Source organism: Bubalus kerabau, chromosome 15 (assembly GCF_029407905.1).
Source record: "Bubalus kerabau isolate K-KA32 ecotype Philippines breed swamp buffalo chromosome 15, PCC_UOA_SB_1v2, whole genome shotgun sequence".
Classification (NCBI taxonomy): Eukaryota; Metazoa; Chordata; class Mammalia; order Artiodactyla; family Bovidae; genus Bubalus; species Bubalus kerabau.
In genome coordinates, this window is record NC_073638.1 from 36,412,775 (window position 1) to 36,437,841 (window position 25,067).

Consider the following 25,067-nt stretch of genomic DNA (forward strand, 5'->3'; position numbering starts at 1 on the left):
TCCAGTGTTCTTGCCTGGAGAATCCCAGGGACCGAGGAGCCTCGTGGGCTGCCGTCTATGGGGTCGCACAGAATCGGACACGACTGAAGCGACTTAGCAGCAGCAATAGCAGCAGCATATATCCATGAATACGTAACACAATCTATGCCATAAATATATCCATTTATTTCCAAAAGTTTCCTCCCACCATTATTATTATATGATAAGAACATTATTAGATAAGTGATAAGAGCATTTAACATAAGATCTACCCTCTTAGCAAGTTTTCAAGTGTACAATACAGTATTATTAACTGTGGGCTTCAAGTTATACAGTAGATATCTAGGACTTATTTATTTTGCATAACTGAAACTTTGTGCTCTTTGACTAATACTTCCTATTTCCCCTATCTCATCCCCTGGCAATCACTATTCTACTCTCTGATTCTATGAATTTGACTGTTTTAGATTCCTCATATAATTGGCATCACATAGTAATTGTTTTCTGTGTCTGAGTTATTTAAATTAGCATGTCTTCCAAGTTTATCCATATTGTTGCAAGTGGCAGGCTGTCTTCCTCCTTATTAAAGGCTAAATAGTATTACATTGTATGTACATATTACATTTTCTTTATCCATTTGTCCATCAGTAGACATTTAGGTTGCTTTCATGCCTTCGCTATTGTGAATAACGCTGCAACGAACATGAGAAGGCAAATACCTCTTTAAACTCATAATTTCAATTCCTTTAGAGATATATCTAAAAGTTTCAGAACTTTTTTACATTTAAGACTTCCTTTTCAAGGTTTTTTTTTATGGTTTAAGGTAAAAGTTCAATTTCATTATTTTGCTCATGGATATTCAGTTTTCCCAATGCCATTTGCTGAAGAGACTATCCTTTCCCCATTGGGTATTCTTGTTACCATTGTGGAAAATCATTTGACTGTAATTTGTGCAGGCTTGTCTCTGGGCTCTTTATTCTGCTCCATTGGTCTATATATCCACTGTATGCCAGTATCATTTTTTTTATTATACCCTTGAGATATATTTTGAAATTAGGAGCTTTGTTCTTGTTCAAGTTTGCTTTGGATATTTGGGGTCTTTTGTGGATGTGCGTGATTTTAGAATTTTTTTTCTTTCTGTGAACAATTTGATTGAGACTTTGTTAGGAATTGCATTGCATCTATAGATAACTTTGAATAATGTGGACATTTTAGCAATTTTAGTTTTTCTAATGCAAAAGTATTTTTAAGTGATATTTTAATGAAAAGGAATTGAGAAGCTACATATAGTTGGACTGATTCCCATCATAGACGTGCCCCAGTGGAGGAATAAAACTTCTGATCAATATATCTAGTGCATATTCACTACCGTCTTGCCAATTCTTCCTTTCTGTTTTACTTGTAGAAATGTTCATATTCTACAGGTACATATGTTTGTGCAAATGCATATCAAATGAAAATTCAAGGAATATTTATAGTGATTTAAAGTCTCTCCTTACTGACTTGAAACCATCTTGCTTTAATTTGACTGTTCTAGATTATTAGGGTTAGGTTAATAATCACAGTTTAGATCTTCCAAGCGCAAATGACACTATTAATGGATTCTTTTCTCAATTAAGTATAAACAAGCAAGCACTCAACACCTACTATGTACTAAATATCCACTGTGCCAGTTGCTGTATGGATAAAAAGTCATATACTTTCTTCTTTCTTTCCTCTCATAATTGGTGACATCAGTACAGCCATCATGAGTCACACTGAGAAGAATTAATGTAACATTACTTTTTCTAGCTTTATAAATACCAATTCTTTTATATATATAGTCATTTAATCCTGGTTTGGCTAAGTACTTGCATTGCTTTTTAATAGACAAAAATGGAGGAAAAATAGAGCCAAATTTATTTCCCCAGGCCTCTACCCTCTTGGTCATTTGGTGAAGCAAAACTTTAAATGAAAAAATCTTAATTTCCAGTACACTGAGTTCATTTCTTACTGTGTGTTCCTCTTATAGCACCCTCTATAATACCTATAAACAACCCTTGATGTCATAATACAAATTAACCTAGACTATGACCTTGGTACTTTATCAGGAATTTTCCTAATGCTGTTTAGTCTGGAGTAGAATGAACTAAAAATAATAGATGATAGATATGTATACAGATTTTATTGCTTAAAATATATACTTGTGTTGAATATCTCAACCCTCCAAAGTACAAACATACAGTGCTCATTTGAAGCCAGTTTGAAATAGTTGCTTTTAATCTAGAAAATCAATTTGGGGGATATTTATCAGGTTTTCACTAGTCCACTTATTCACTTAAATTAAATAACTAGTAAAGTATTATCACATCTTTTCTTTTAAAATCCTTATTACTTGAAATTACACCTGTTAGCTTTGAATGACTGACAGTGACATAAATCTTATTGTCTCTTGGAATTGTATCAAAATATTTTTTTAAAAAGGAAGCTTATAAATGATTGTGCTCAGGAAATTTGAAAAAGTTTGTGTGAAAATTAAAACAACAAATGTACTTGTTCCGTTATTTAACAATATTTATTTAGTGGCTATAACATGCCAGGTACTATTCTAGACCAGAGGTCCTCAACTGGAGGCTATGTTGCCCCCTAGAGTTCAGTTGATAATATCTGGAGACATTTTTGATTGTTATAACTTGGGATGGGTGTGGAGATGCTATTGGCATCTAGTGGGTAGACGCCAGGGATGCTGCTGAATACTTGACAGTACACAGGTCAGCACCCTCAACAAAGAAATATCCAGTCCAAACTATCAGTAGTGCTGAGGCTGAGAAAACTTATGTAAAATGAAGTCCTTGTCTGATGTAGTTTACATGCTAGTTGGGGAAAGAGAGAATAGGGGAAGAATATTTAATAAAGAGTTGGGATGCTGGGCTGGATGAAGCACAAGCTGGAATCAAGATTGCTGGGAGAAACATCAGTAACCTCAGATATGCAAATAACACCACCCTTATGGAAGAAAGCGAAGAACTAAAGAGTCTCTTGATGAAAATGAAAAAGGAGAGTGAAAAGTTGGCTTAACATTCAGAAAACTAAGATCATGGCATCCAGACCCATTACTCATAGCAAAGAGATGGGGAAACAATGTAAAAAGTGACAGACTTTATTTTCTTGGGCTCCAAAATCACCGCAGATGGTGACTACAGCCATGAAATTAAAAGATACTTGCTCCTTAGAAGAAAAGCTATGACCCACCTAGACAGCATATTAAAAAGCAGAGACATTACTTTGCCAACAAAGGTCCATTTAGTCAAAGCTATGGTTTTTCCAGTAGTCATGTATGAATGTGAGAGTTGGACTATAAAGAAAGCTGAATGCCGAAGAATTAATGCTTTTGAACTGTGGTATTGGAGAAGACTCTTGAGAGTCCCTTGGACTGCAAGGAGATCAGTGAGTCAATCCTATAGGAAATTAGTCCTGAATATTCATTGGAAGAACTGATGCTAAAGCTGAAACTCCAATACTTTGGCTACCTGATGTGAAGAACTGACTCATTGGAGAAGTCCCTGATGCTGGGAAAGATTGACGGTGGGAGGAGAAGGGGACTACAGAGGATGAGATGGTTGGATGGCATCACCAATCAATGGACATGAGTTTGTATAGGCTCTGGGAGTTGGTGATGGACAGGGAAGCCTGGCCTGCTGCAGTCCATGGGGTCGCAAAGAGTCAGACACGACTGAGTGACTGAACAGAACTGAACTGGGATTGCAAATCTTACTCATCTTAACAGAAATATCCCACCTACCTGTCTACCTATCCACCTGGACATATATGGGCAGATTTAAAAGATTGAGACCAATATGATTGGTCTTAGTTCTTTACTTCACTTGGATCTTCAGAACTAAGACTTTTACTCTAATCAGTCACTTCTGCCTAGAGCAGTCACAATTCTCAACCTTATTTTTTCAGTTGTTTAAGCACACCATATACTCTGGTTTTTGGTAAAGGAATATTATTTCTGACTATAATAGTATATAAATCTGTCTTTCAGAATGAAGTAAATATGAAATTTGGTGAGGACATGGGAGCTGTTCATTAGTTTTTATAGGATGCTATTTGTTGAGGTCCCACAGGATGAGTGGGATCACTCTTGGCAGAGAACCTGTATTTGATGTGTGGATTGGATATTATAAAGGAGCCTAACTTTGTAAAAACAAAACTAGACAAAACAGACTCAAGAATAGTATGAATATTATATATATATATGTATACATGTATACATATATGTACAGTTATACATAATACATAGTATTGAATAAGCAATTTATATTTAGACTTTATAATAAATTATACTTTTATATTACCCCATATTTTAGAAGAAAAAAAGTGAGGCTAAGATGGGTTAAGTGACTTGGACCAGATTACTTACCTATTAAACAAAATAGGGCTATAATGCATTGTTTAAGTGCATTTTAGAATTTATTTCCTGACCAGGATTCTTTGCTTAAAACTCTGCTGTATGTAGGTATATAGGAAGCACAGTCATTTAGAAGTTTTCCTGCACAACTTATTCTCCTCTTATTATATCTAAGTGAATTAAGAGTAATGTAATTAAATTATAAAAGGAAAAATTTCAAAGCCAACATCACATTTTTGGGATCTCAAAGAGTTCAGGTATTTTCCAAATTTGTAGTTAACTGTCCAGAAGAAATTTCAAGCCTACTAGAATTAACAAAAATAGCTATCATGAAATATATCTTATTCCATAGCTTTCTTTGGAGGAAAATACTTATGTTTTTTGCTGAATGCTGAGTTCTTTTCTTTTGAGAATTTCTAGGCCTGTCTTATAATTTCAAAGTTTTGATGAGTCTCCCGGAGTAGCTGGGGAGTGTGTCCTTGCCCATCCCTCGCCTGTGCTGCTCTCTGAGCGTGTTCAGCAGGTTGCATGCCAGCAGATGAAGCAGATGTTTGACCATACTGGAATGGAGCGCCTGCTGCATCAGGAGCTGGGGATTCCTCTTGACATCTGGACGTTGTTGGGTCGGGATGCCAGCCTCAGGCCAGGAGGCTGCGGGAGCTGTGGGGCAGAGAGCACAGAGTCTTTGCTGCTCTTTAAGCGATTAGTGCACTGAAGCAGCAATAATGTTGAATTATCGCTTGGCTGCTTTCTTCTCAGGAATCTTGGGACAATAGAAGAGTCAAGAAGGAGCATTTACAGTAAAGTCATGTTCAGAGAGACAAGACTAATTATAGAGTATTAAAGAGCTTTATTTTAAAATGATGTAATTTACAAATAGCCTTGGACAGTGTATGCAACTTTTTTAGAACCATCAACCCTGTAGTTTTAAAGAGACTTTTCTAATTTCTAATGGCTAGTATAAAACCATTCTTTCAGCAATTTTCTAGTTTTAGTAAGTCAGGCCAAGTTGTGCCACTGAAGATACAGCATCGGCTAAAAAGAGAAAGTATACTAATGCCTTTAGCTGCTGGGGAAAAGTTCTCTGGCTTGAGGGGAAGAGAGACTTCAGGTTAGAGATTGACTGAATTATGCACTGGCTTTTCCAGTTTCACTTTATCACACTGAAAACTGGTCTGCATTTGCTACCCAGAGCTGAAACCATCTGTTACACCGATTTCCTTTATGATATGTGTTATTTAAGCACAATGGATGTGGAAATGGGTAGTTTAAACTGTATTTTGCGATGAACAGTTGTCACATTATGTTGCTTTTCCTCTTATAATTTTTCATTAGTGAGACCTCTGTGCTCAAAGAAGCCTTCTTATAAACAGATTATGGCCATTTGTGTTCACAGTAATATATTGGAGAAGAATGCTATGTTGCTCTCACTTAACCTCTCGTATTCTAAGGGGGTTATATTTAATTAACACTGGTGAGAGGCTGACCTGAGAGGCTGTAGAAAGTGATTGAACTGCATTTTCCAAGCTCTGCTCTAGTCAGCTGGGAAAGAAAAAAAAAATTAGAAAGTACTATTTTCTGAAATTCCTTCTAACTAAGCTGTATTTCAACGGGCCATTTAATGCTCAAATGGACAAAGGTATTACTTCAGTCATTGAATTGTATCAAGCTCCTTCTCAGAGGTCCAGTTTAAACACTCTATAGGAAAAGTGGTTTAGCATCACATTCTCAATGGATTATTGCTTGATCTGCTTAAAAATAAAAAAGCGAATCATTTTTTTTTAAAAAGAAAGAGAAACAGTCACTGTCACTAAATGGAGTGGAGCATGTGCCCCAACTAGTCCTCAGTGCACTGAGATTGCCCTTCAGAGTTTAGGGGATCCTTAAACCACATAGAAAAAGATACACCTCTATAAAGAGCTCACCTGCTCAGAACACCTTCCTCACATCCTAGGAAGTGTTTGTTCCAGGGCCCGAGGGATAGTCCCTGAATAATGAATGCATAGCTGTATCATTGGCTTAGACATAGTACAGCAGAGTGAGAGCAAGAATGAGGAGTTTTCTGAGAAAGTAGAGGCCTAGATCTGACCAGCTTGGGCTGAAATCCTCCACTTTCCCGTACTTTTCCATCCATTTATCAATGGTTTTAATAAAGAGGCATTGCTGATTTGCAGAATAAAGTAGTCATATATAATTCATCTATATCCAGCCATATTATTCCTGATTTTAGATCCACCTCTGCCACATTTCCTGACTATGAAACTCTTAACACCACATACCATTATACCTCACTGTGAAAAAGGAAAATGACATATGTCATCAGGTGGTGACATGCCACTGTGTGTTTGAACAGCATGCTCACTCTTTATTTAGTAGCTGGCTTGTTCTGTGACATCCTGTCTATACAGTAGTAAATGGCTTGGAGGTTTCAAAAAATCAGGTCCATAAGACCTCTTCAGTTAAAAGAATGATGTGAACATGAGCTAATGTCCTCTGAAACTCAGTCTCCTCAGCTATGAAATGGGGATAATGATACCTCCCATATCGCAAGGATTAAATGAAGTAACACAAGTCAATCAGCTAGGACAATGTCTACTACATGGAAAATACTCAATAAACACCATTTCTCTCTACATCCTTATACTTGTATCTCTCTTATTAATTCATTAATTCAACATATTTTTAAAGCATGTACTGTGTACTTTAGGTACTCTATTAGGCAAACAAGCTAAACAAGTTCCTGCCTTCTTATAGCCTGGGGATGAAAGCAATTAAATGAGCAACACTTAAAAGTGATACAAACAGGTAAGATATAGCTGATCATTTGGTATGTGTGTATACAAATATACTCATTTATTGGTTGAGCAAGCTGGTTGTGTATAAATTCTTTGAAATATTTTTGTCCTAATGCCTATGCCTGATGAGCACACCAGATTTCAAAAAGCACGAGGCATGGTGCAGTGCTCTTTTAGCAAGAAACCAATTAAGGTGGTGTTCTTGCCTGGAGAATCCCAGGGATGGGGGAGCCTGGTGGGCTGCTGTCTGTGGGTTCGCACAGAGTCGGACACGACTGAAGTGACTTAGCAGCAGCAAGAAGCAATTAAGGTATTTTAAACTGGACTTGCCACTATTTGGAAAAAGTGCCACAATATTGAAAGAAAAGCCTTCACAAGTAGACAAAGAGATTAAAAAATGGCATAATTTTCAGAGCTAGAAAGGCCTTCAGAGGCCTTGAAGACCAGATCCCAACTCTACTACTGGTTCTATGAGCTTGAGCAAATCCATCTTTCTATACCCAGATTCTGGGCTTCCCCAGTGGCTCAGGCAGTGAAGAGTCTGCCCGCAATGCAGGAAACCCGGGTTCAATCCCTGGGTCAGGAAGATCCCCTGGAGAAGGAAATGGCAATCCTGACACCAGTATTGTTGCCTGGAAAAATCCCATGGATGGAGAAGCCTGGCGAGCTACAGTCCATGGGGTTACAAAGACTCAGACATGACTGAGTGACTAACACTTTCATACCAGATTCTATTAAGTGGATTAGGAATGATATCTATACTCCTTGGGCAGTTGTGAGAAATAAATAAGAACATGTTTGTCAAAAATGCTTCACACACTGTCAAGTGGTCTTCCCTGGTGGCTCAGTGGTAAAGAATCCATCTGCCAGTGCAGGAGATGTAGGTTTGCTCCCAGGGTCAGGAAGATCCCCTGGAGAAGGAAATGGCAACCCAACCCAGTATTCTTGCCTGGGAAAATCCCATGGACAGAGGAGCCTGGAGGGCTACAGTTCTTAGGGTCACAGAAGAGTTGGACATGACCTAGCAACTGAACGACAGCACACTGTCTAGTATCATGTGAATCTTTTGGTTTTTGCAGAGACTGAGGCCTAGAGGGAGAGATTAACCTGCCAAAGCTACATAGCTTGTAAGTGGCCTGAGTTACAGTGTGTAGAACTGTGAGGCAAGAGTATGAAGAGCTAAATTGTATGACTTCCAAATAAATTTTGGATGAATAACTGAATTTTAAACATATGGCCAAGAGGATAATACAGCTCATGCTTCCACTTGTTCTCAGAGGGGGCAGAGGATGAGATGGTTAGGTAGCATCACTCAATGAACATAAATTTGAGCAAACTCTGGGAGATAGTGGAGGACAGAGGAGCCTGGTGGGCTACAGTCCCTGGGGTCACAAAAGAGTCAGACATGACTTAGTGACTAAACAACAACAATTCTTTGAAAAAACAAAATAAGGTATATTAAATATTAGACCCTCTAACAGTACAGGTAGTAACAAGGCCAGAATAAAACTTATATAAACATGAAAAAGGGTTAATTATAATTAATTCACTCATACATTAATTCCCCATGCATGAATGCTAAGTCACTTTCAGTCTTGTCTGACTCTTTGTGACCCTATGGACTATATATAGCCCACCAGGCTCCTCTGTTCATGGGATTCTCCAGGCAAGAATATTGGGGTGGGGTTGCCATTTCCTTCTCCAGGGGATCTTCCCTTCCCACCCAGGGGTCAAACCCACGTCTCTTCTGTCTCCTGCTTGGCAGGTGGGTTCCTTACCACCAGCACCACCTGGGAAGCCTATTTCCCACATGTTTATTAAGTGCCTACTGTGTAGTAAGCACTCTTTTCTATTTGGGGGATATTAAAATGGATAGAACTTGATCCTTGCCCTCAGAGGACCTACAATCTGGTAAACAATGTGATAACTGTTAAAGAATATGTGCTTCCAGAATAAAAATGCTATGGGAGGAGAAAGTGTTAAGCTCTACCTGGAGAAGTATTGGCAATCTTTATGGATGAGATGATGTTAAAATGAATCTTGAGAGGAAAGTAGAAATTCACTAGGTTTATGGGAGAGCCATTCAGAGTGGTAGAGACACAGAGGAGAGAAAAAGCACTCCAGACAAAAAGCAGTCTGCCCGTCGGTGTAGGAGCACTAGATAGCATGGCACATTCAGAAAACAACAAGTGGTCTGGCACAGGCTGAGTGTATGAGAGCAATAGGAGGTGAGGCTGGAAAGGTAAGCAAGGGGTCAGATCACAAAGTGCCTTTTACACCACACTTGGGAATTTGCAACGCTTGTGGTAGACATGATTTTATTCACACCGTAAATGGTAAAGTGGTATAAGGTATAGAGAACAACTTTATGATGTGATATTCCTCTATTAATTTGATCTCTAGTTTACATTTCCCATTACACTAGATTTAATAGTTAGGAAACTACATTTGGTAAGATTCATGGTCCCTTTAGTACAATGGTACCCTGTGGCAAGTGAAACTGTACAAATAGTGTAATGATACACGCAGAATAAACAAAACTGTTTAAGATTGAAGCAAAGCCAAGGTCCAACCATTTCCCCGGGATTTGGGGAAATCTTGTAATCTGCAGTTTGTACTAAATCCAATCATATTTAGCACATTGCTTCTCAGCGAATGGGCCTTCATACTATATTTCAACCAAATGATGAAACAAGGAGTAAAATCTATAAAGAAAAGCTATGGTTCTTCTAATTGTTAATGCCTTGCAATTATGCCCCTTTCTGGAATAATAAAATGTTCCTTGGCAGAGGTCAGGATCTCTGCCACTGACTTATTTAACAGATCCTCTTAACATCTGTCCTGCAGACTGTGCACTTTATTAGCAGACAAGAGACCCAACAGACTTAGCCTGCTGTGTCCCTTTTTCACATTCACACAGCTGTGGATTAACTCAGACTTTCCAGAAGAGGACCAACCAGAAGGGATAGTAATGTTATTGGCTGATTCTAAAAAGATGGGAAAAAAAAAAGCAGAAACAAATGTTGCCCCTAGTACAATTCAGTGTTTTTAGGGTGACAATTACCAGTCTGTTTTAAAAAGGAATAAAAGCAGCTATTTCACTAAAAAAGCAAAGTCTATTCATATCTGTGTGGGAACCTAATCAGGCTCTTGTTTCCAATGACGATGACTCCTCAGTCGCACCAGGTCTGTGACAAGAATGCTTCTTTTGTATGCCGATAATGTGGAAACGATAAAATTTCCTTTAAGAGACATATGTGTTTACATCATGAGATGTGTTATTTGACAAAATGCTTTGTTCTCCTCGAATTTTCTGTGCAGAGTTTCATGCTGGGTTGTTTGGCTGGAAATCTTTGATTAACTAGAATTAGTTGCTGAAATAAAATAGACACTTTTGTTTTATGTGTCCTCTCGCTGAGCTGTAAATTATAGTAAAACATATAAGAAGTGACAGAAAGAAGTGCTGATTTGAACCTCTGACCCACGATGGGCACTAAAACATAAGATTACTCCTTCAAAGAGCTGCATAGAGACATAAATATTCCATGGTCCACTTAAAATTATGCCCTCTTAACAAAGAAAAGTTGTGATTTTGCATCATGTAACCAGAGTTTTCTAGAGCTGCTACAGTAGGCTTAGAGGAGATACTGAGATTCTGAAAATCCATCCCCCCCCCACCCCCAAATGAGGACTTTGAATTCTTAAAGCATTTTCTCTGTCCAACAATGGACAATGGAAACAAGAACAAAGCAAAGTTCCTGTTCCCTCAATGAATAGCCAAGGGTGGTTTCCCTTTTTTCAGAGAAGTGATACATTTTATAAATCTTAAGGCTTCCTCAAAGTTACATTGGCCCTCAGTGTGAATATTTTAGTTCTATGGAACAGGCTTTGGGTACTAGCTGGGAGGAGGAGACCTTTCTAAAGCAGAACAGAAATTCTAGTAGCCTAAACACTCTCTTGGTGTTGGGATTGGTGCCCATTCTGCTCAGGATTTTTGTAGTTAAACTTTTAGCTAACGTAAGATCTGTTGTTTTTTGTTTGTTTGTTTGTTTGTTTGGCTTTACTGTAAGTAAAACCTACCTAACTGTCCTCAGTCAAAACTATTTCTGATGGATGTGTTAACTACATTGTAATAATCATTTCACAATAGATTCGCATATCAAATTATCACTTGTCCACGTTAAAGTTAAACAACTTTATTTACCAATTATACCTCAATAAATCTGGGAGGAAAAAAACCAAATTGTTCCCAGTGATGTGTCTCAGTAGCAATTTGTAAATGTACCATATTGTGTCTTTCTTCCCTTCTCCTTCCTATTCTTGGTGTGAGTACCTGAAAGGCATCCTGTCTTCTTAATCTTTGTATTCCTAATATTTTTTTTTTAATTAAGTAAAAATGCCAAGTATTTTCTGAATAAGGTCTTTGGAGTGACATCTGTTCAAGCGGATATACCAATAAAGATTTAAGAGCTTACAGATTTTGAGTCTTTATGGTGTAGTAGTAGTCTTTATGGTGAGCCCCTGTTTTAAGTATTTATGTGCATCAATTCATTTATTCCATACTACAAATCTTTTGGAGTAAGTGCTATTAGTTTCCCATTTTAAAGATGTGGAAATTTAAGGCACTGAGAGATTACATAACTTTCCCGAGATCGCATAATTAGTAGGTTCTGACTGAAGAGTGTGTACTCTTAATCACTGTATTATCCTGCTCATAGCAACATATAAACCTTATTTTTCTAAGCTTCTTCTTCAGTCCTTTATATTAACCATTACCTGCTTCATCTGCTGTCTAATGATTTCTCAAGGTGGATAATTGAGATATGTATCAGTATCATGTCTAGTGACAATAGAGCACGTTATATGTTTATGATAGACTATTTAAATAATTTTTACTATGGCTGCTATGTATAAGATATCATTCTTTTCTACTAATTAAGGAGTAAGCCATGGGTATTACTGTAGGATACAGATGGCGTATTTACATACTGCAAAATATGCTGAAGTTCTCCAATTGGCAATACTAATAATTTGCAGTTTAAAAATGAAAGTAGACGTGGCTCTTAAACAGTGTAAAATATTTATTTGAATTTCAAAAATACAGAAGAAAATATAAGAGTAAGGGTAGAAGAGGATATTTTGCATTATTTCTTGCCAGTTTACTGGATCACTTAAAAGTGAATTCAAAATGCATCCTTATCTCTCAATATTGATTGCAAATGCACATTTCATGTTATTATTAATATGAGATTTTTAAAAAGTAAGTTTGTACATTTCATCATAGATATGAAATTTTGTTCATTAGCATAATTCTTGTGTTCAATCTTCCAAAATTTTAAAAATTTAAAATTTTTAGCTGAGATTTTAAAAACCAGCTTAAAAGTTTACAGTTTTAAAAAGTAAAATATTTTCATGTAATAAACACATTTATTGCCAACTAGCAATATTTGTTCTATCCACTCATTAAAGGGAAAAAATAGCATGTAGAAAATATTATACCTTCTTTTCATGCATTTTTCTCCAAAGATATATTTTTAACAAGTTAAAAACTTTTTTCATTGCATATTTACCCATATTTGTCTTCATTCTGTTTTGTTTTGGAGGCTTCATTATGGCTGGAAATCGAAGGGCATAGAAGCTAGACAGTTGTAGAATATTTTTCAAGCAATAGCATCTGGTTTCTTGGCAGCCGTCACAGGCCAAGGCAGGCAGCAGTGGCATATTTCCAGACTCTTCTGTGGGTATTGCTGAGGGATTTCCGGGTCTGCCATGTTGTTGTAATAGTGTTTCCTAGAAACCCGGAGACTCAGAGTGGAATAGAAAGTCGGTCTGATAGTACTCAAGGTCTGCATGATCTGACCTCCTTGCTATCTTTTTGACACCTGGCCTATTACTCTTTGCCCAGCTCACTCAGCTGCAGCCTCACTGGCCTCCTTGCTGTTTCTCACCTACACATAAGCACACCCTTGGTCTTAGGACTTTCACCTTTTCTTTGCCTCTGCCTGAAGTGCTTACCCAGATAACGCCCCGGTTTGCTTCCTCACTTCTTTCAGGTCTCTACTCAAATGTTCCCTTCTTTTAGTTTTCCTGACCTCCTCTATATGTCTTGCATAGCACCTGGTCAGGAGTAGCTACTCATTAAATAAGTTTTGAATGAACTTTACCTTTCAGTTACAAAGAAACAATGCTTTTGAATATTGGGAAATATGAAAAGTATTTTATGGAACTATTTACTTGTATTTAAAAGTATTTTATTAAACTAAAAGTATTTTATTAAACACACACCCAGATATATCTTTTGAAAAATTCCTTGTGACTTAATTTTGGGGAAATAATGCTTGGATTTCAAACTCAACTTCTGGACTCATTGATGAGTTTTATAATCTATTGGTAGAGTCAAGATGCGCTTGTTTAAGATTTTTCTGATGAGCTAACACTTTGTGACTAGAGAGTTAAAGTAGCATTACAAATGCAAGCTGTACCACTTGGAACACATTCAGAGAGCTGGATCTCTCCAGCATTGCCTGCCCATCTCTTGGAAACAGAGGAAAACAGATTCATTCCCATAATGCCGATTTCCAACTGCCCTCATTAATCACCTCTTTGAATATCTTGCTTTAAGAACCAAATTACTAATTGTTTCAATGACGGAACTTTTATTTCTGTAAATAAAGCCTTATGTATTTACATATTTTATTTAGCACCCTGACAGAAAAGATACTTGGAAGAAGCAGTGAGAGACTGAGTTTTCTTGCTAAAACTATTGGAGGTGGATTTGTTTGTTTTTAGTATTTGCTCTGTGCAACTGTGTTCCATAAGGAAATTGCTCTCCTAAGTGCATTCAAATAGAATTGGTGCTATCAGAGAATGATTTTTTTTCTTTTCATAGCAGACCACTGGATGTTCTGTTACTTGATGGATTCCAAATTTTTTAAAAAAAAATTCTCTTTGTGTAAGGGTAAGGCCTTTGACCTGGGCCTCTTTTCTATTCTTTTTTCCTTTTTTCACAGCTTCTCCTCTCCTTCACACGCAGCATATCCCCCCTGTTCCGTGTCCCATTAACACAATGAGTTATGTCAGAGGAGCAAGCTACTCAGTGCTTGGGAAAATAGGCAAGATGATCTCTAGCCAGGAAAACTCTCTTTTTCAATTCATTTTTCTTTACTTGACATTCTTGAGCCGGCTGCAGAGGATAATGAAATGAATTAAACAGGTCCTGGCTCTTCAGTGGCTTACACTCAATGCTTGTCCCATTTTCTCCTTGATTTTTCGTGGGAAGACAAATGGCAGAAGTCTCAAAGGGGGTGAAATATGTCTGCTCTCACCTGAGACAAATTTTGCCCTCTCTGTGTATTTGCATAAACTTTAATTTGAAAAATCTGTAGAAACATTAATATCATTATAATTAACCTAAATACTGTGGTTACATTTTAAAATGTTACATCTTATGACAAATATTAAAATAAAATTCTACAGCATAAATAATTCTCGGGTGCCCAATGATTACTTAAAAAACATCCCTTTTAATGGAGTCCAAACTAAAAGCTCTGATAGAATGTACAAATTCTATTTGCAGTCAGTCCCCCAGGAAAACAGAACACAAGGAGAAATGAGTCCCTGTGAACACTGAATGGGAAAATTAAGGAACCTAGGTTCTAGATTTCATTCAGCCCCAGCTCACCACTTGGTATGCTTATACAAATCACTTCTTTTTCTAGGCTTGCATTTTCTTCATCTGTAAAGAAAAGGGCTCAGATTAAATCATGTATACAATTCTATCTTCTGTTAACATTGTGTTGTCTGATGTTTCTTTGCAAGAAAATCAATGCATTACATGGCGAATTCACATGCTTATTGGTTCAAGAAGACACAAGTGAAGAGAAATTACCTCCATCTCTGGGGTTCCTTTTGGAGAAGGTGTGAGGAAAAGTGTACTAAGAAAAGGGTGTGGGCAGAAATTATAGCAATTTTAAGGAGATAGAGACAAGAAAGTAAAATGAAGGGTTTTTAGTGGCTCATATTAACAAAACATGTATTAATTGTGAGACATTAAGTTAGGTTCTAGGGACATAAAAACAAATAAGACTCAATTCTTCTCTTAATTAGGGAACTCACAATTTGGAGAAAGTACACAGAGATAGAGAATGAGATATAGTGGGAATACAAAGGAAGCAGTGGACAGGTAAGTCTTTAAGGAGAAAGTGATGAGTAGAATTATGGAAAATAGGAGCAATTAATAGGAAGGGAAAATATGGCAAAAAAAATATGCAGGAGGGGCAAGGGGATTGACTTGGAATTAACCCAGTAGGTGACTGTGACGAGTGGGAGGAGTCGCTCTTTCCCTGTTGCTCCTCTCTCCTCCTGTTCTCACAGCCAGTTTTCTATGGTGTCAAATATGAGGGGTATAGCTAAACAAGTACCTTCTATGCTGAAAACAAGGACTTCAGTTCTTTCCTTCCATAAAACCACAGCTATATTTCCTGGATCATTTTGTTGACATTGGAGGTTTATGAGAAGTAAAAGTATTTGTGATCTCTTTCAAATTATTTTTAAACTCTCTCCCCCACCCCTCCTTCAGTCTGTAATGACTTATTACTGACACACTTTCTTCCCTGTGCTGAACAAGCACTAAATCAAGCTGCTTAATTACCCCTGTCTCCTTTTCACCTTCTTACAGCCTCACTGCTGAACTTACCCAGCTTTTATAGCATTCCTTGGTTGGTAGAATGGTCATCAGCATTGTTTTGAGAGGGTAACAAAATCCAGGATATCCCTGGCGAACTGAGCCAGGCTTGGGGCCTAGTGTTAGACAGCATCAGTCACGTAAGTAATGAGATTTCCTGAAGAATGCCACCCTACCCAACCTGCTTGTTTCTCCAACATCTCCTTATGACATCTCAAGTAGTGTCTAGTATATGAGAACAGAAGCTGAGTTAACCTGGACTAGAAGCCTGGGATTCTCAGACTTTGCGTGGAACCACAATAAATCAGGTAAATATAAAGGAGAGAGTTGAAGTCTTCTAGTCAGTGCCTATTGAATGGTTTTATGGAACTGCATTTTCTCTTTTCTTCCTTTCTTCATTATCTACCAATAGGCGAGTTGTATTTGAAGGAGAAATTTTTTTTTTTTTTTCCTCTCTGGGTTAGATTCCGACAGGCCACTTTAAAATGCCCTTTCTAATTGAAATGACAAAACACAGGAGAATTTACTCCAAAGAGAATCCAGCGTGTGAAGTCGTGTCTGCCTTTTTTTACTGTTGGTTTCCATATACTAGAGCCTACTGGTGCCAATTTAAAGCCCCTGTCAGCTTCCCTTTTTATCAAGTTCTCCTATTTCTACCCATAGTCTGCATAGTTCTTTTTTACTTTATCAGTCTATTAAACATATGTCACTAGGGTATTTCAGGTGTCTTCTATTACGGCTCACAGCTTGGTTGGAGAAGGAAGTTTAGCTAAAAATTGTGCCCCTTACTCCTTCAAAGTGGCTGGTAATACCCTTAACTCTTCTTTCTCCATTTGAGAACTATGAAGCACTATTTTAGGAAACGGAGAAGGCAATGGCACCCCACTCCAGTACTCTTGCCTTGCCTGGAAAATTCCATGGACGGAGGAGCCTGGTGCGCTGCAGTCCATGGGGTCGCTAAGAGTCGGACACGACTGTGCGACTTCACTTTCACTTTTCACTTTCATGCATTGGAGAAGGAAATGGCAACCCACTCCAGTGTTCTTGCCTGGAGAATCCCAGGGACAGGGGAGCCTGGTGGGCTGCCGTCTATGGGGTCGCACAGGGTCGGACATGACTGAAGCAACTTAGCAGCAGCAGCAGCATTTTAGGAAAAGTAGCTGTGAGACATCTGGAAGATGTCAGAACAGCTCAGAAGAGCAGCAATGTCAGAATCTCTTCTTGGAAAATGATTCTTGTCTGGTAGTTAGGAACAGGAAATGGGTTTCATTGTGATTCACTGTATAGCTTATTTTAAATAATTTTAACATGTAGTAGCAGGATGCATATGGTCTTTAAAGTGAGACCAACTCAAAGATGGAAAATAATTCCTATTATACATAACTATTTTGAAGATGAAATAAAATAAGTGTAAAATACCTAGCATAGTACCTGACTGAGATGGTGCTCAATATATGTTTGTTCAATTAACACATGAATGAATAGGGGTGATAACTGAATGACTGGATGAGTGGTGATGTGAAAATCATGCGATTATGAGAATAAAAGTCCTTCCACCTTTTTTTCTATGGTGCTTTCCTTTAGAGATCTTATGTGATTTATCACAGAAAGCAGGTATAAAAGAATGTGTATTTCACATTGTGGTAAGTATTAGATACACTGTGACACCATCCATTATAAGTTGACATAAATTTGACTCTTTGGGAGGTAAAGCATGCCTTTCTTCCCAAATACAGGAGTGTTGTAAAATGACCCTGATACAATATATTTCTTAGGTCTTGATGAGACCTAAGGCTGGTGTGTGTGCTCAAAGACACTCAAGAATTTCACTGTAAGGCTGAGTCTGGTTGGTAGGACCTACTGTTTTGTGTTAAATCTAAGTGGACTTAGTTTTAAAAGTGTCACTAGAATACAAATGTAAAATAGGTTTTTCTTTAAGGCTAGTCTCAGGACACAGAACTCCCAAAACACAACTAGAGGTATATATTTGTGGGTTTGTGAGATTGTCATAGGACTTTCTTAATCCAATTTACTTACAAGTTTGGTCAATAAGCTGGTAGTGAAACGTAGAAAAGAGTCTTTGTGTCTTGATTCTAGTTCACTGCTCTTTCTAGATACCTCTCTTTCGGGGATGGAGTCTGAAACTATTCGTGTGGCCTAATAAGACCCTACCCCTCTTTTGCCTCTTCCCATGCCACTCTGTGCTCCTCAATAGTCCTGCCTTGTTGGCCTTCTTTAAGTTCCTTGAAAACGTTGTTTTCTTTCCTTTTCTTGCCTCAGAGCCACGGTAATTGATGTTTCTTCTTTCTGGAATACTCTTTATCAACTTTTCCACCTGGGTAGTTCTCAAAGCATTGCTTCCTTAGAGAAACTATTTTTATCCTCCAAACTATATTAAATACTTTTGTTAGATAGTCTCTTGACATTCTATAGTTTTCTTTCTCAGCACTTATCCTAGCCATCATTCATAGTCACTTCCGAAGGGTTTAATAGTGCCATTAAACAGGGACCATTTCCGAGTTGCTTGTTGTTGCACATCTATTGTTTAGAACAGTGTTTAGGTAATAGTACACTAAATAAAGATTTGCCATTGAAAAAAATTCACCAATACTGGAAGTGTGCTTGAAAGGTGCAAAGATTGGTTCATATATCCATTTCTACTTAAATAATAATGTTGAAATGAGGACTCAAGCGTTCTTATTCTCCCTGCAGTACTAACTATATGATCTTGGGCATGCTACTTTTATTCTCTAGACCTTGGCTTATCAGTACAATGAAGAGGTCAGACTAGAATAAATGATCTATTAAGCCCCTTTCAGCTGTAGGTACTAAGTATGTTACTGTTCAGCTTACAAAAATTTTAATACTGGCTACTTTATTAAAACTGAACTAATAATAAATGTAGAATTTTTTTAGCCATAAAATAGTGAAAGTGTTTCTTAAAGTGCCTCTATAAAATATGAGTGATTTTATAATTTTGAAAAATATTTAGCTAGGCTCATTTTTACATGTATGTACTCTATGTCTTTTATATATTTTGGATAAAGAGACAATTCAGTATCCCAAATGACCACTGAACATTTTTGCAAAATTAAAATGGAAAGACCTATATTTACAAAAACAGTCTTCACCAAAGTTTATAAGACTTTGACTAAGCCTAATGTAAGCTTTACTACATTGTTGATTTTTTAAAACCTCATGTTATTTGGAAATGAATGTTCATTATCATCATTGTTATAACTATGAACAATGATCTGAGAATCTTACATGAAATGATATTTTTGTAAGCTATTATATAGTAGTTCAGTTCAGTCGCTCAGTCGTGTCTGACTCTTTGCGACCCCATGAACTGCAGCACGCCAGGCTTCCCTCTCCATCACCAACACCCAGAGTCCACCCAAACCCATGTCCGTCGAGTCGATGATGTCATCCAACCATCTCATCCTCTGTCGCTCCCTTCTCCTCCTGCTCTCAATCTTTCCTAGCATCAGGGTCTTTTCCAGTGAGTCAGCTCTTCGCATCAGGTGACCAAAGTATTGGAGGTTCAGCTTAAACATCAGTACTTCCAATGAACACCCAGGACTGATCTCCTTTAGGATGGACTGGTTGGATCTCCTTGCAGTCCAAGGGACTCTCAAGAGTCTTCTCCAACACCACAGTTCAAAAGCATCAATTCTTTGGTGCTCAGCTTTCTTTATAGTCCAACTCTCACATCCATACATGACCACTGGAAAAACCATAACCTTGACTAGACGGACCTTGGTTGGCAAAGTAATGTCTCTGCTTTTGAATATGCTGTCTAGGTTGGCCATAACTTTCCTTCCAAGGAGTAAGCATCTTTTAATTTCATGACTGCAGTCACCATCTGCAGTGATTTTGGAGCCCCCCAAAATAAAGTCTGACACTGTTTCCACTGTCTCCTCATCTATTTCCCATGAAGTGATGGGACCAGATGCCATGATCTTCGTTTTCTGAATGTTGAGCTTTAAGCCAACTTTTTCACTCTCCTCTTTCACTTTCATCAAGAGGCTTTTGAGTTCCTCTTCACTTTCTGCCATAAGGGTGGTGTCATGTGCACACGTGAGGTTATTGATATTTCTCCCGGCAATCTTGATTCCAGCTTCTGCTTCCTCCAGCCCAGCGTTTCTCATGATGTACTCTGCATAGAAGTTAAATAAGCAGGGTGACAATATACAGCCTTGACGTACTCCTTTTCCTATTTGGAACCAGTCTGTTGTTCCATGTCTAGTTCTAACTGTTGCTTCCTGACCTGCATACAGGTTTCTCAAGAGGCAGGTCAGGTGTTCTGGTATGCCCATCTCTTGAAGAATTTTCCACAGTTTATAGTGATCCACACAGTCAAAGGCTTTGGCATAGTCAATAAAGCAGGAATAGATGTTTTTCTGGAACTCTCTTGCTTTTTCCATGATCCAGCAGATGTTGGCAATTTGATCTCTGGTTCCTCTGCCTTTTCTAAAACCAGCTTGAACATCAGGAAGTTCACGGTTCACATATTGCTGAAGCCTGGCTTGGAGGATTTTGAGCATTACTTTACTAGCGTGTGAGATGAGTGCAATTGTGCAGTATTTGAGCATTTTTGGCATTGCCTTTCTTTGGGATTGGAATGAAAACTGACCTTTTCCAGTCCTGTGGCCACTGCTGAGTTTTCCAAATTTGCTGGCATATTGAGTGCAGCACTTTCACAGCATCATCTTTCAGGATTTGGAATAGCTCAACTGGAATTCCATCACCTCCACTAGGTTTGTTCATAGTGATGCTTTCTAAGGCCCACTTGACTTCACATTTCAGGAGATCTGGCTCTAGGTGAGTGATCACACCATCGCGATTATCTGGGTTGTGAAGCTCTTTTTTGTACAGTTCTATGTATTCTTGCCACCTCTTCTTAATATCTTCTGCTTCTGTTAGGTTCCTACCATTTCTGTCCTTTATTGAGCCCATCTTTGCATGAAATATTTCCTTGGTGTCTCTAATTTTCTTGAAGAGATCTCTAGTCTTTCCCATTCTATTGTTTTCCTCTATTTCTTTGCATTGATCGCTGAGAAGGCTTTCTTATCTCTCCTTGCTATTCTTTGGAACTCTGCATTCAAATGGGTATATCTTTCCTTTTCTCCTTTGTTTTTTGCTTCCCGTCTTTTCAAAGCTATTTGTAAGGCCTCCTCAGACAGCCATTTTTCTTTTTTGCACTTCTTTTTCTTGGCGATGGTCTTGATTCCTGTCTCCTGTACAATGTCATGGACCTCCATCCATAGTTCATCAGGCACTCTGTCTATCAGATGTAGTCCCTTAAATCTATTTCTCATTTCCACTGTATAGTCATAAGGGATTTGATTTAGGTCATATCTGAATGGTCTAGTGGTTTTCTCCATGTTCTTCAATTTTAGTCTGAATTTGGCAATAAGGAGTTCATGATCGGAGCCACAGTCAGCTCCTGGTCTTGTTTTTGCTGACTGTGTAGAGCTTCTCCATCTTTGGCTGCAAAGAATATAATCAATCTGATTTCGGTGTCGACCATCTGGTGATATCCATGTGTAGAGTCTCCTCGTGTTGTTGGAAGAGGGTATTAATTAGAGTTTAACTGGACATGGAACAACAGACTGGTTCCAAATAAGAAAAGGCGTACGTCAAGGCTGTATATTGTCACCCTGCTTATTTAACTTCTATGCAGAGTACATCATGAGAAACACTGGACTGGAAGAAGCACAAGCTGGTATCAAGATTGCCAGGAGAAATATCAATAACCTCAGATGTTCAGATGACACCACCCTTATGGCAGAAAGTGAAGAGGAACTCAAAAGCCTCTTGATGAAAGTGAAAGAGGAGAGTGAAAAAGTTGGCTTAAAGCTCAACATTCAGAAAACGAAGATCATGGCATTCAGTCCCATCACTTCATGGGAAATAGATGAGGAGACAGTGGAAACAGTGTCAGACTTTATTTTGGGGGGCTCCAAAATCACTGCAGATGATGACTGTAGCCATGAAATTAAAAGACGCTTACTCCTTGGAAGGAAAGTTATGACCAACCTAGACAGCGTATGCAAAAGCAGAGACATTACTTTGCCAACAAAGGTCTGTCTAGTCAAGGCTATGGTTTTTCCAGTGGTCATGTATGGATGTGAAAGTTGGACTGTGAAGAAAGCTGAGTGCAGAAGAATTGATGCTTTTTTTTTTTTTGACCTATCAAAATACATAGTCTTTATTTTTTTTTAATTTTATTTTATTTTTAAACTTTACATAATTGTATTAGTTTGCCAAACATCAAAATGAATCCACCACAGGTATACATGTGTTCCCCATCTTTTGAACTGTGGTGCTGGAGAGGACTCTTGAGAGTCCCTTGGACTGCAAGGAGATCCAACCAGTCCATTCTAAAGGAGATCAGCCCTGGGTGTTCTTTGGAAGGAATGGTGCTAAAGCTGAAACTCCAGTACTTTGGCCACCTCACGTGAAGAGTTGACTCATTGGAAAAGACTCTGATGCTGGGAGGGATTGGGGGCAAGAGGAGAAGGGGACGACAGAGGATGAGATGGCTGGATGGCATCACCGACTCAATGGATGTGAGTTTGAGTGAACTCCGGGAGTTGATGATGGACAGGGAGGCCTGGATTACTGTGGTTCATGGTGTCGCAAAGAACCAGACACGACGGAGAGACTGAACTGAACTGAACCTATTTTCCTTCATAAATCATTAGTTTCCAAAGGAGTTTTCTAACTTAAAGCTATTTATTTAAATAACTAATATTTTATGTTCTTTCAGAAAAGGATACAGTAAAATTTAGGGAAAATTTAAATTTATACATAATTAGGCTAAGAAGAAAAAATTAGTACTACAATTTGTGTTAGGAAAGTGTAAGGTGGGTTAGTGAAGCCAGTAGTTATTCAGGACCGATCTAGTCAACATTCTAAACATGACTTCAAGAAAACAGTTTCTTAGAATAATTTAACTTGGACTGAATTTATTTTCCTTTTATATCTTAAAACTCATTGCCATAAAATTATTCATCATGTTTACAATAAATGTAATCATATACCACTGCTGTTGCCTTATCTATAGAATCTCTCTCCTCCCTAACATCCAGTGATTTTATATGGGACATTAATTCAGAAAATATTGATTGATTATCTTTTATTTGCAAGGCACTATTCTTGATACTAGGCATTCAAAAGTAATTAGTTTGATCATGACTTCAATAAGCTTATAGTTTATCAAAAATGATAAGACATGTGTATAGTTGTGTTGTTTAGTCACTAAAGTCGTGCCAACTCTTTTGTAACCCCATGGACTGTAGCCCATCAGGCCCCTCTGTCCATGGCATTTCCCAGGCAAGAATAGTGGAATGGGTTGCCATTTCCTTCTCCAAGTGATCTTCCCAATCCAGGGATCAAACCCACTTCTCCTGCATTGGCAGGTGAATTCTTTACCACTGAGCCACCAGGGAAACCAGTGCATATCTATACACAAGGTTTTTAAAAAGTGATAAGCTTTGCAGGAAAGGTACAAATCAAATGCTGAGTATCTTTATCTTACATCCTCTCCAGAGCCATAAGCTTGTTCCAAGACTTTGAAGCCTCCTCAGCTCCTAATGAAAGTGAAAGTCACTCAGTCCTGTCTGACTCTTTGCAACCACATGGACTAGTTCTCCAGGCCAGAATCCTGGAGTGGGTAGCTTTTTCCCTTCTCCAGTGGGTCTTCCCTTCTCTAGCCTGGGCATCCCTGATAGCTCAGTTGGTAAAGAATCTGCCTGCAATGCAGGAAACCTGAGTTTGACCCTTGGGTTGGGAAGATCCCCTGGAGAAGAGAAAGGCTACCCACTCCAGGATTCTAGCCTAGAGAATTTCATGGACTGTATAGTCTATAGGGTCACAAAGAGTCAGACATGACTGAACTACTTTTACAGCTCCTAATACAAAGCCTAACATAGAATATATTCAATTAATGTTTACTTAGAAGGTGAGCTATTTGTGAAATTATTCCGTAAACCTATGCCTGTTAATGAATGGCATTCTTTTATCCAAGACAGATCTAAAGTCCTCAATCTGAAAAGCTCTATACTTATATCTAAAATATTTTGTTAGAATGTGAAAATATTTATTTTCATGAGCACTTTATCTTTACAATGAACTTTAATTTCTGATTTCTATTGCAAGGCTCTTTCTACTAAATCTTATCTAATATCTTACTATCCAGTTTACTCAGCTCTGTAAGTTATAAACTATGGCCATACTTCTTCCTGCATCTAATGTATCAGTAACCACAACACCCAAGGAACTCCAAGAAATCACAATTCTTAAGGAATCTTGTCTTTCTTAAGTACAATCCTAATAAATATAAAATAAATGATTGTCAAAACTTTAGAAGCAATTAACACTGCTCTATTTCTAAAAAGCAACTATAATGTTCAATTATTTTGAAGGATTTCTGAATTTAATCAACTTTAAAAAAAATAGATTTGTGTCCAACAATCTGTTTTTCAGCTTTTCTTCACTGGTTGAAGTTTCCTGAAGGACTTGAGATTGAGTAAAATTGACTTTCTTCTCATCTTGTGAATCAGGAGCTAAAATGAAGACATAAATGATTTCTAAGAACTCTTGCCTGTCTAAGATTTCCTGACTCTTTAATACTCAATAGTAAGGCATATTGGTGATGATACCAGCCACCATTTATTGCCATATAGTCATTACTTTTCCAACTCTCAACCATCTCCATTCCATTCAATATAGAATGTTCCCTCACTGGCTTAGCACCAACTCCATCCCACCCCCATCCCTGCCCCTTTTGAAGACACCTGGCTGAATTTTAAAAGAAAAGAGTGTAACAGAGTAAAAAGGAAACAAGACAGTCCTTTTTTTCCCTGAAGTTCTAGCAGTTTGACTGGCTATTACTTGTGAATTTTTCTTGCCACTAAGTCATTGCACATACAGAATTATGAAACTTTAATTTCTTTAGAGGCTTGTTATATTAGAGAAATTGTTCCAAAGAAAGCAACAATCATGACATAAGCACATCTGGCTCTTGCAAATTATTCTTTATTAAGCTTTCATTTAATTACATGTGCTGAAAGGTCTGTTTTTGATTACTGTAATTTTTTTTATTTGTCCATCTGAATGATAGTAATGCTGGAAATCACATACAAACCACCTGTTTTTTCTCCTCTACTAATATGGCAAAGTTTGAGCTGTTTTCTCTGTGGTTGATGAA

The 25,067-nt window shown here is 37.9% G+C and overlaps 1 protein-coding gene across 37 annotated transcripts in view; it reads left to right on the forward strand.

The window, feature by feature from the left end:
• Positions 1-25,067, forward strand: part of SOX6 (SRY-box transcription factor 6) — a 711,458-nt gene that overhangs the window by 593,799 nt on the left and 92,592 nt on the right. The gene's annotated exons all lie outside the window — the stretch shown is intronic.